The following is an 8,348-nucleotide window of genomic DNA, read 5'->3' as shown; positions in this document are numbered from 1 at the left end:
GAAGCGATGGTGGGCCCGTATTCCGACAAATGGTTAGAAGCCATGAAATCCGAGATAGGATCCATATATCAGAACAAAGTATGGACTTTGGTGGACTTGCCCGATGATCGGCAAGCCATTGAGATAAATGGATCTTTAAGAATAAGATGGATGTGGGCGGTAATGTTACCATCTATGAAGCTCGACTTGTGGGAAAGAGTCTTTTCACAAGTTCAAGGATTTGACTATGATGAGAATTTCTCACCCGTAGCGATGCTTAAGTCCGTCGGAATCATGATAGCATTAGCTATATTTTTCGTTTATGAAATCTTACAGATGGATGTCAAAACAAGTTTTCTTACCAGTTTTCGTAAGAAAAGTTGTATGTGATACAATCAAAGGTTTTGTCGATCCTAAGGATGCTAAAAGGTATGCTGGCTCAGCAATCCTTCTATGGACTAGAGCAAGCATCTCGGAATCGGAATATATGTTTTGATGGAGTGATCAAAGCTTTTAGGTTTATACAATGTTTGCTAGAAACTTGTATTTACAAGAAAGTGAGTGGGAGCACTACAACATTTCTGATAAGTATATGTGGATGACATATTGTTGATCCGAAATAATGTAGAATTTCTGGAAAGCATAAACGGTTGTTTGAAGAGTGATTTTCAAAGGAAGACCTGGATAAAACTGCTTACATATTGGGCATCAAGATCTATAGAGATAGATCAAGACGCCTGATGATACTTTCAAAGAACGCACACCTTGACATGTTTTTGAAGGAGTTCAAAATAGATCAGTCAAAGAAGGGGTTCTTACCTGAGTTGTAAGGTGTGAAGTTGAGTAAGACTCAAAGCTTGACCACGGCAGAAGAAAGAGGAAGGACGAAGGTCGTCCCCTATGCTTTTGTCATAGGCTCTATACGGTATGCCATGCTGAAGTACCGCACCTGATGTGTGCCTTGCCACATGTCTGGCAGGAGGGTACAAAGGTGATCTAGGAGTAGATCACCAGATAGCGGTCAAAATTATCCTTAGAGGAATAAGGAAATGTTTCTCGGTTATGGAGGTGATAAAGAGTTCGACGTAAAGAGTTACGTCGATGCAAGCTTAACACCTATCCGGATAGCTCTGAGTAGAGATACCGGATACGTATAATGGAGCAACAATTTGGAATAGCTCCAAGTGGAACGTGGCAGCAGCATCTACGATATAAAGTTTTGCGAAATACATAGGGATCTGAATATGGCAAGACCCGTTGACTACAACCTCTCTCACAAGCATAACATGATCAAACCCAGAACTCTTTGAGTGTTTATCACATAGTGATGTGAACTAGATCATTGAGTCTAGTAGACTCTTGGATGTTGGTCACATGGCGATGTGACCTGTGAGTGTTAATCACATGGTGATGTGAACTAGATTATTGACTCTAGTGCAAGTGGGAGACTGTTGGAAATATGCCCTAGAGGCAATAATAAATTGGTTATTATTATATTTCCTTGTTCATGATAATCGTTTATTATCCATGCTAGAATTGTATTGATAGGAAACTCAGATACATGTGTGGATACATAGACAACACCATGTCCCTAGTAAGCCTCTAGTTGACTAGCTCGTTGATCAATAGATGGTTACGGTTTCCTGACCATGGACATTGGATGTCGTTGATAACGGGATCACATCATTAGGAGAATGATGTGATGGACAAGACCCAATCCTAAGCCTAGCACAAAGATCGTGTAGTTCGTATGCTAAAGCTTTTCTAATGTCAAGTATCATTTCCTTAGACCATGAGATTGTGCAACTCCCGGATACCGTAGGAGTGCTTTGGGTGTGCCAAACGTCACAACGTAACTGGGTGGCTATAAAGGTACACTACAGGTATCTCCGAAAGTGTCTGTTGGGTTGGCACGAATCGAGACTGGGATTTGTCACTCCGTGTAAACGGAGAGGTATCTCTGGGCCCACTCGGTAGGACATCATCATAATGTGCACAATGTGACCAAGGAGTTGATCACGGGATGATGTGTTACGGAACGAGTAAAGAGACTTGCCAGTAACGAGATTGAACAAGGTATCGGGATACCGACGATCGAATCTCGGGCAAGTATCGTACCGCTAGACAAAGGGAATTGTATACGGGATTGATTAAGTCCTTGACATCGTGGTTCATCCGATGAGATCATCGTGGAACATGTGGGAGCCAACATGGGTATCCAGATCCCGCTGTTGGTTATTGACCGGAGAGTTGTCTCGGCCATGTCTGCATGACTCCCGAACCCGTAGGGTCTACACACTTAAGGTTCGATGACGCTAGGGTTATAGGGAAAGTATGTATGCGGTTACCGAATGTTGTTCGGAGTCCCGGATGAGATCCCGGACGTCACGAGGAGTTCCGGAATGGTCCGGAGGTAAAGATTGATATATAGGAAGTATGGTTTTGGCCACCGGAATTGTTCCGGGCATCACCGGTAGTGTACCGGGACCACCGGAGGGGTCCGGGGGTCCACCAGGTGGGCCACCAGCCCCGGAGGCCTACATGGGCCAATAATGGGAAGGGACCAGCCCCTAGGTGGGCTGGGGCGCCTCCCACCAAGGCCCAAGGCGCCTCCAAGAGGGGAAGAGGGCAAACCCTAGGGCAGATGGGCCCTAAGGCCCACCCTAGGTGCGCCTCCCCCTCTCCCCCTTGTGGCCGCCACCCTAGATGGGATCTAGGACTGCCGCACCCCTTGGGGTGGGAACCCTAGGTGGGGGCGCAGCCCTCCCTCTCCCCCTATATATAGTGGAGGCAAAGGGGCAGCCCAACACGCGATTCAATCTCCCTGTTGGCGCAGCCCTACCCCTCTCCCTCCTCGTCTCTCGTAGTGCTTGGCGAAGCCCTGCTGGAGTCCCGCGCTCCTCCACCACCACCACGCCGTCGTGCTGCTGCTGGATGGAGTCTTCCCCAACCTTTCCTTCTCCCCTTGCTGGATCAAGGCGTAGGAGACGTCACCGGGCTGTACGTGTGTTGAACGCAGAGGTGCCGTCCGTTCGGCACTAGGATCATCGGTGATTTGGATCACGACGAGTACGACTCCATCAACCCCGTTCACTTGAACGCTTCCGCTTTGCGATATACAAGGGTATGTAGATGCACTCTCCTTCCCTCATTGCTAGATTACTCCATAGATTGATCTTGGTGATGCGTAGAAAATTTTGAATTTCTGCTACGTTCCCCAACGCGCTCGAGTTCATATTCCTCGGCCGCAAGGACTTCGGTCCATCTATCTGCTAGCAAGTCTTGATCAGCTTGAAGCTGTTGTTGCTTTTTCTTCAGGGTATTTGCTGTGGCCATAAGTCAGCGCTTGAAGTGCATGATAAATTCTTCGTCGCCGAGGCTCACCTCATCTTCGGAGAGAGGCATGTACTTGTCCTCCTCCGATTTTTTGTCTGCTTCCTGCTCTGGAGGGCTAGCTTGTTCACCCTCCCGCTCTACATCGTGCCGGAGGGGATTATGGTTATCTTCGGCACTATCCAGAGTGTTGTTGTCTCTTGTGCAGATATCACTACTTTTGCTGTGGCGGGACTTAGAGCGGCGCCGCTGACGTCGGCGCTTGGGTTGCTTCTTGGAGGGGTCATCCTCCGTTGTCTCGTCGCCATTGCCTTTTTTGGGAGTGTCCACCATGTATATATCATATGATGAGGTGGCAGTCCGGCGCCCTGTGGGCGGTGGTTCCTGTTCGTCTCCCGCATCGTCGTCCATACCGTCGATGTCTTCGGAGTCGAAGTCGAGCATGTCGGTTAAATCGTCAACAGTGGCTATTAAGTGGGTGGTGGGTGGGAAACGAATTTCTTCGTCGTCTGCATCCCATTCTAGCCGGACATAGTTCGGCCAAGGTTCTCCTGACAATGAGAGAGACCTTAATGAATTTAGCAAATCGCCGAAAGGCGAGTGCTGAAAGATATCCGCGGAGGTGAACTCCATTTGATCGACGCCTAGTCGGATTCGATAGACACGGATGCAGGCGGCTCAGAGTCCGTGGCTGGAGACGAATCCGATGGTTCGGCGACACGGCTCTCGTAAGGGGTGAAGTCAGTATCCGGCTCCATCGCCACTGAGAGTGCGGCCTCTGTGGCGGGGTCTATCCCTCCGTCCTCGGATGGCGCAGTTTGCTCTAGATTGAAGGCCGAGTAGTTTTAGGTGTGATCTCCCGAACACTATCCGACGCAGAGCTAAATCATGCTCGTCGTGATCATGTGGCGCACCTGACATGGGCTCGAATCCGTCAAAGATCAAGTCTCCATGGATGTCGGCAGTGTAGTTTAAGTTTCCGAACCTGACCTGATGGCCAGGGGCGTAGCTCTCGATCTGCTCTAGATGGCCAAACGAATTGGCCCACAGTGCGAAGCCGCCGAATACGAAGATCTGTCCGAGGAGGAAAACCTCACCTTGGACCGCATCGTTACGGTTGATCAAAGGGGCCATCGAGCCTTATGGTGATGGCATAGTGGAACTCTCAATGAAAGCACCAATGTCGGTGTCAAAACCGGCGGATCTCGGGTAGGGGGTCCCGAACTGTGCGTCTAAGGCGGATGGTAACAGGAGGCAGGGGACACGATGTTTACCCAGGTTCGGGCCCTCTTGATGGAGGTAATACCCTACGTCCTGCTTGATTGTTCTTGATGATATGAGTATTACAAGAGTTGATCTACCATGAGATCGTAGAGGCTAAACCCTAGAAGCTAGCCTATGGTATGATTGTCTGTTGTCCTACGGACTAAACCCTCCGGTTTATATATCCGTATTGCCAAGCTTGCCTTTCACGCCAAGGAAAGTCCCATCCGGACACGGGACGAAGTCTTCAATCTTGTATCTTCATAGTCCAACAGTCCGGCTAAAGGATATAGTCTGGCTGTCCGGAGATCCCCTAATCCAAGATTCCCTCACTTTGAGTTTTATTTATGTTCTTTACTTCCAAGCTTCTATTATTCTCGCTGCCACAAACTTATCATATTCACTGTTCTGGTTCATTTGCCTCTTGGGACATTAAGAACTCCTTCAAAATCACAAGTAGTTACTTCACATAAGACCCGCGACAACTTGTGTGTGACGAAAACGTTACTTATAAATACTCTCCTCTGCTCTTCGTTGGGACGATTGCTATTTAGGATAATTGCACAAAGGTGCTACGCTACCTTGTGTGTCTTGCAGGCCATCAGAGTCACCCGACGTACCTCGCGAAGGTTCGATGGACACGGGCCTCGCCTACCCGGCTTCTCCTCGCTGTGGAGCCTGACCGGCCAGGGTTTTTTTCGGAACACTTGACCACTCTTTGGAGGCCAAGAGTGTGTTATGTGTGAGTGTGGCTTGCACATGCTCTATGATCGCGCTCTTCCTCTGGATTGCCTAATCAGCTTGGTTGGTTCCCATTTGCTAGGATCTGTCCGGGCGAGTGTCGAGTGCACACCTAACAAGGACTCTTGTAGATGCTCTGGTTGAGTCGGCCGGTTTTGACTTCCCAACGTCATTCCAGGTGGGAGCCTCATACAGGCAAGGACAATGGCATACCACTCAATCATGCACTGAAAAGCGTCTGTGTGTGGGCCATTAGTTTCAGCGCTCTCTTCGTACTATTGTGCCTACCCAATTGCACTCTGGCCCGACGTTTCAGGTTTGGGATGCAATTGCCTGAGGTCGTCACCTGCCTAGTACGGGCATGTAGGGGCTTCGCCCACCCGGACTTGTCGTCGTGGGGCCTAGCCTGATGGCGTGTTTTGGAATACTAGTATGTTTTGTTTTCCTATATCTTATCTTTACCTCTTTATCTTTATCTTTATCTTCACCTACTAATAAATCACCGATCGCTTCTGGCCGTACGTCGCTGCCCTTTTTGCAAAAAAGTCCCTCGGTTTATCAGAAATTAACCCGCAGTCCCTTTGTAATTTGATCTGGGAAAACGCTTCGTTTTTGAAAAAAAACCCTCTAATCCACCAGACCACTCCGCCGCTCCCTCCTGCCCTCGCTTCCCTCGCAGCCGCAAGCCGCCTCGTCGGCGACCCCGCACCTCCGCGACGCCCCACCGCCAGTGACCTTCCCTGCCGGGCCTCCGGTCGCTCCGCCGCCTCGCCCCTCTCCCTTCTCCTCCTTCTTCTCGATCTCCTCTCACCTCTCTCCCTCTTTCTTGCTGGACAGGGACCTCCATGGCGCCGCCGGCCCTCATTCTCGCCAGATTCGGCCGCCTCCACGCCAAATCCGCCGGAAATGGATCCGTCCCGGCCAGATCCGCCCGGATCCGACCGGGCCCCGCCGTCGTCGCCACCAGAGCGCCACCCCGCTCAACCTACAGCGCCACCTTCCACTGGCAGGCCTTGGAGAACCTCATCTCTCTGATTTTCTCTCAATTTTTGCAGGATGGGCAAGAACCAGATACAGTAATTACATCTAAAGGGATGGATTTAGAGGAAGATGCAGCAAGGTAGAGGTAGTAATCTCAAAAAAATTCTGAAATGCATTAGCGTGAACAGGTGTTCTCCTACTGTCAGGTCGTATGGATTCTTTTTATCAATTTTGTGGGTATGTGAGTTGGTAAGCCAAGTGTGGCTGCTGCCCACCGATTCCTTCCTACTCCAATTTTTCTCACAAAATGCATTTTGTGGTATGATGCGACTACAACTAAAGGTAAAACATTTAAGGATCTGGATATTTGAGCAGAGACCTATTACGTGTTGCAGCTAGCTCGAACTACATTTATAATGCACAACTCAAAGGACTGACGCTATTGGTAAGATAAGGTCACATGAGTCCCAATTAAATGGGAAGCAAAGGGTGAAAAATGGGGCCCTAAAATCACTATTTATTCTATCCTCTGTGTCTTAGCAAACCAGTTCATGTGGAGACGAACATGTTTCCTCTGTGAAAAATCAATACATTATTATTGTTACTTATCATTGCCTTGGACATAAAATTCAAACATGAGGACTTGGTTTCTTTCTTTTCTACAGTATCCAGATGCATGCTTTGTCCGTTGCTTTTTAGTTAAATGTTATTTTGTTCAGACTATTTTCATCACTAAAGTGGTTGAACTGTAAGTTCAGAATTGGCAGTAAATAGTGCAGTATCTTGACGCATGCCTTTTCTACACAGGCTTTCCAGTAAATCGTGTATTTTCCCCTTACACACAAGGTGCCCAGCTTCTAATCAGTCTTGGCATTGATCTTTTCAGAATTGATCGAGTAAAAAAGCAACTTCGGCATGCCAATGGGACCTTTTCAGTAAGTGCTTTGACTCTGTTTTTTCATGGCCATGTGTGGAATAATTGCCAATGGTATCAAAATTAAGCTCCTCCTGTGAATGAACAAGCAAATTTTCTTCAACTATAGGAATATTTTTTCTATTTCTTGATGAAAATGTTCCAGTATCATGTACTGTCCGCGTTCACTTAATCATCCGTGTTCTGCTCCCGCTGCCGGTTGTGTGTGTGTGGCGTGGGTGGCATCTACTTTGCCATTATAGGAAGTAAAGCTATGAGCGGTTTTCTTCTTTTATTAACGGCCAATTGTTTTATTACTTTGTGCAAGGAATCCAATTTCTTAGCGGTTTTATATTATTGAATGCAGACTTGCAGTTTAACTTTTTAGCAAGCTTTTGTTCTATGTCAATCTAGCATGGTTATATGTTGTTGAATGTTGACTTCATTACGAGTTTCTGACTATCTACTTGTTCATGTTTATACGGATGAGGTGTTGTCAGGGGTGGCTGAGACCATCAAGAACTTTGTCCTGATCTACCATGTTGACATCACCAAGGTTCCTGACTTCAACACCATGTACAAGCTGTACGACCCGTCAACGGTGATGTTCTTCTTCCGCAACAAGCACATCATGATTGATCTTGGGACAAGAAACAACAACAAGATCAACTGGGCAATGAAAGACAAGGAAGAGTTTGTTGACATCGTGGAGACTGTCTATAGAGGAGCTCGTAAGGCCGTCGTCTGGTGATTGCTCCCAGGGATTACTACACCAAATACAGGTACTGAGGTATCTGTGCCTGTCTCTTCATGTGGTTTCAAGGATCCCAAATATTCCAAAGGATGAGCATAGTGTTGGGGAACGTAGCAGAAATTCAAAATTTTCCTACGCGTATCACCAAGATCTATTCTATGGAGAGACCAGCAACGAGTAGAAGAGGAGAGTGCATCTACATACCCTTGTAGATCGCTAAGCGGAAGCGTTCAAGTGAACGGGGTTGATGGAGTCGTACTCGTCGTGATTCAGATCACCGATGATCAAGTGCCGAACGGACGGCACCTCCGCGTTCAACACACGTACAGCCCGGTGACGTCTCCCACGCCTTGATCCAGCAAGGAGAGAGGGAGAGGTTGAGGA

General features: G+C 48.0%; 1 pseudogene; it reads left to right on the top strand.

Moving 5' to 3' along the window:
* The first annotated feature begins 6,161 nt into the window (after nucleotides 1-6,161).
* Nucleotides 6,162-7,999, top strand: LOC123056987 (uncharacterized; annotated as a pseudogene).
* The last annotated feature ends 349 nt before the right edge of the window (nucleotides 8,000-8,348 follow it).

The sequence above is a fragment of the Triticum aestivum genome, chromosome 3A (genome assembly GCF_018294505.1).
Source record: "Triticum aestivum cultivar Chinese Spring chromosome 3A, IWGSC CS RefSeq v2.1, whole genome shotgun sequence".
In the NCBI taxonomy this organism is placed as follows: domain Eukaryota; kingdom Viridiplantae; phylum Streptophyta; class Magnoliopsida; order Poales; family Poaceae; genus Triticum; species Triticum aestivum.
Note: the sequence above shows the minus strand (reverse complement) of the source record. Positions and strands in the feature narration are given on the sequence as shown.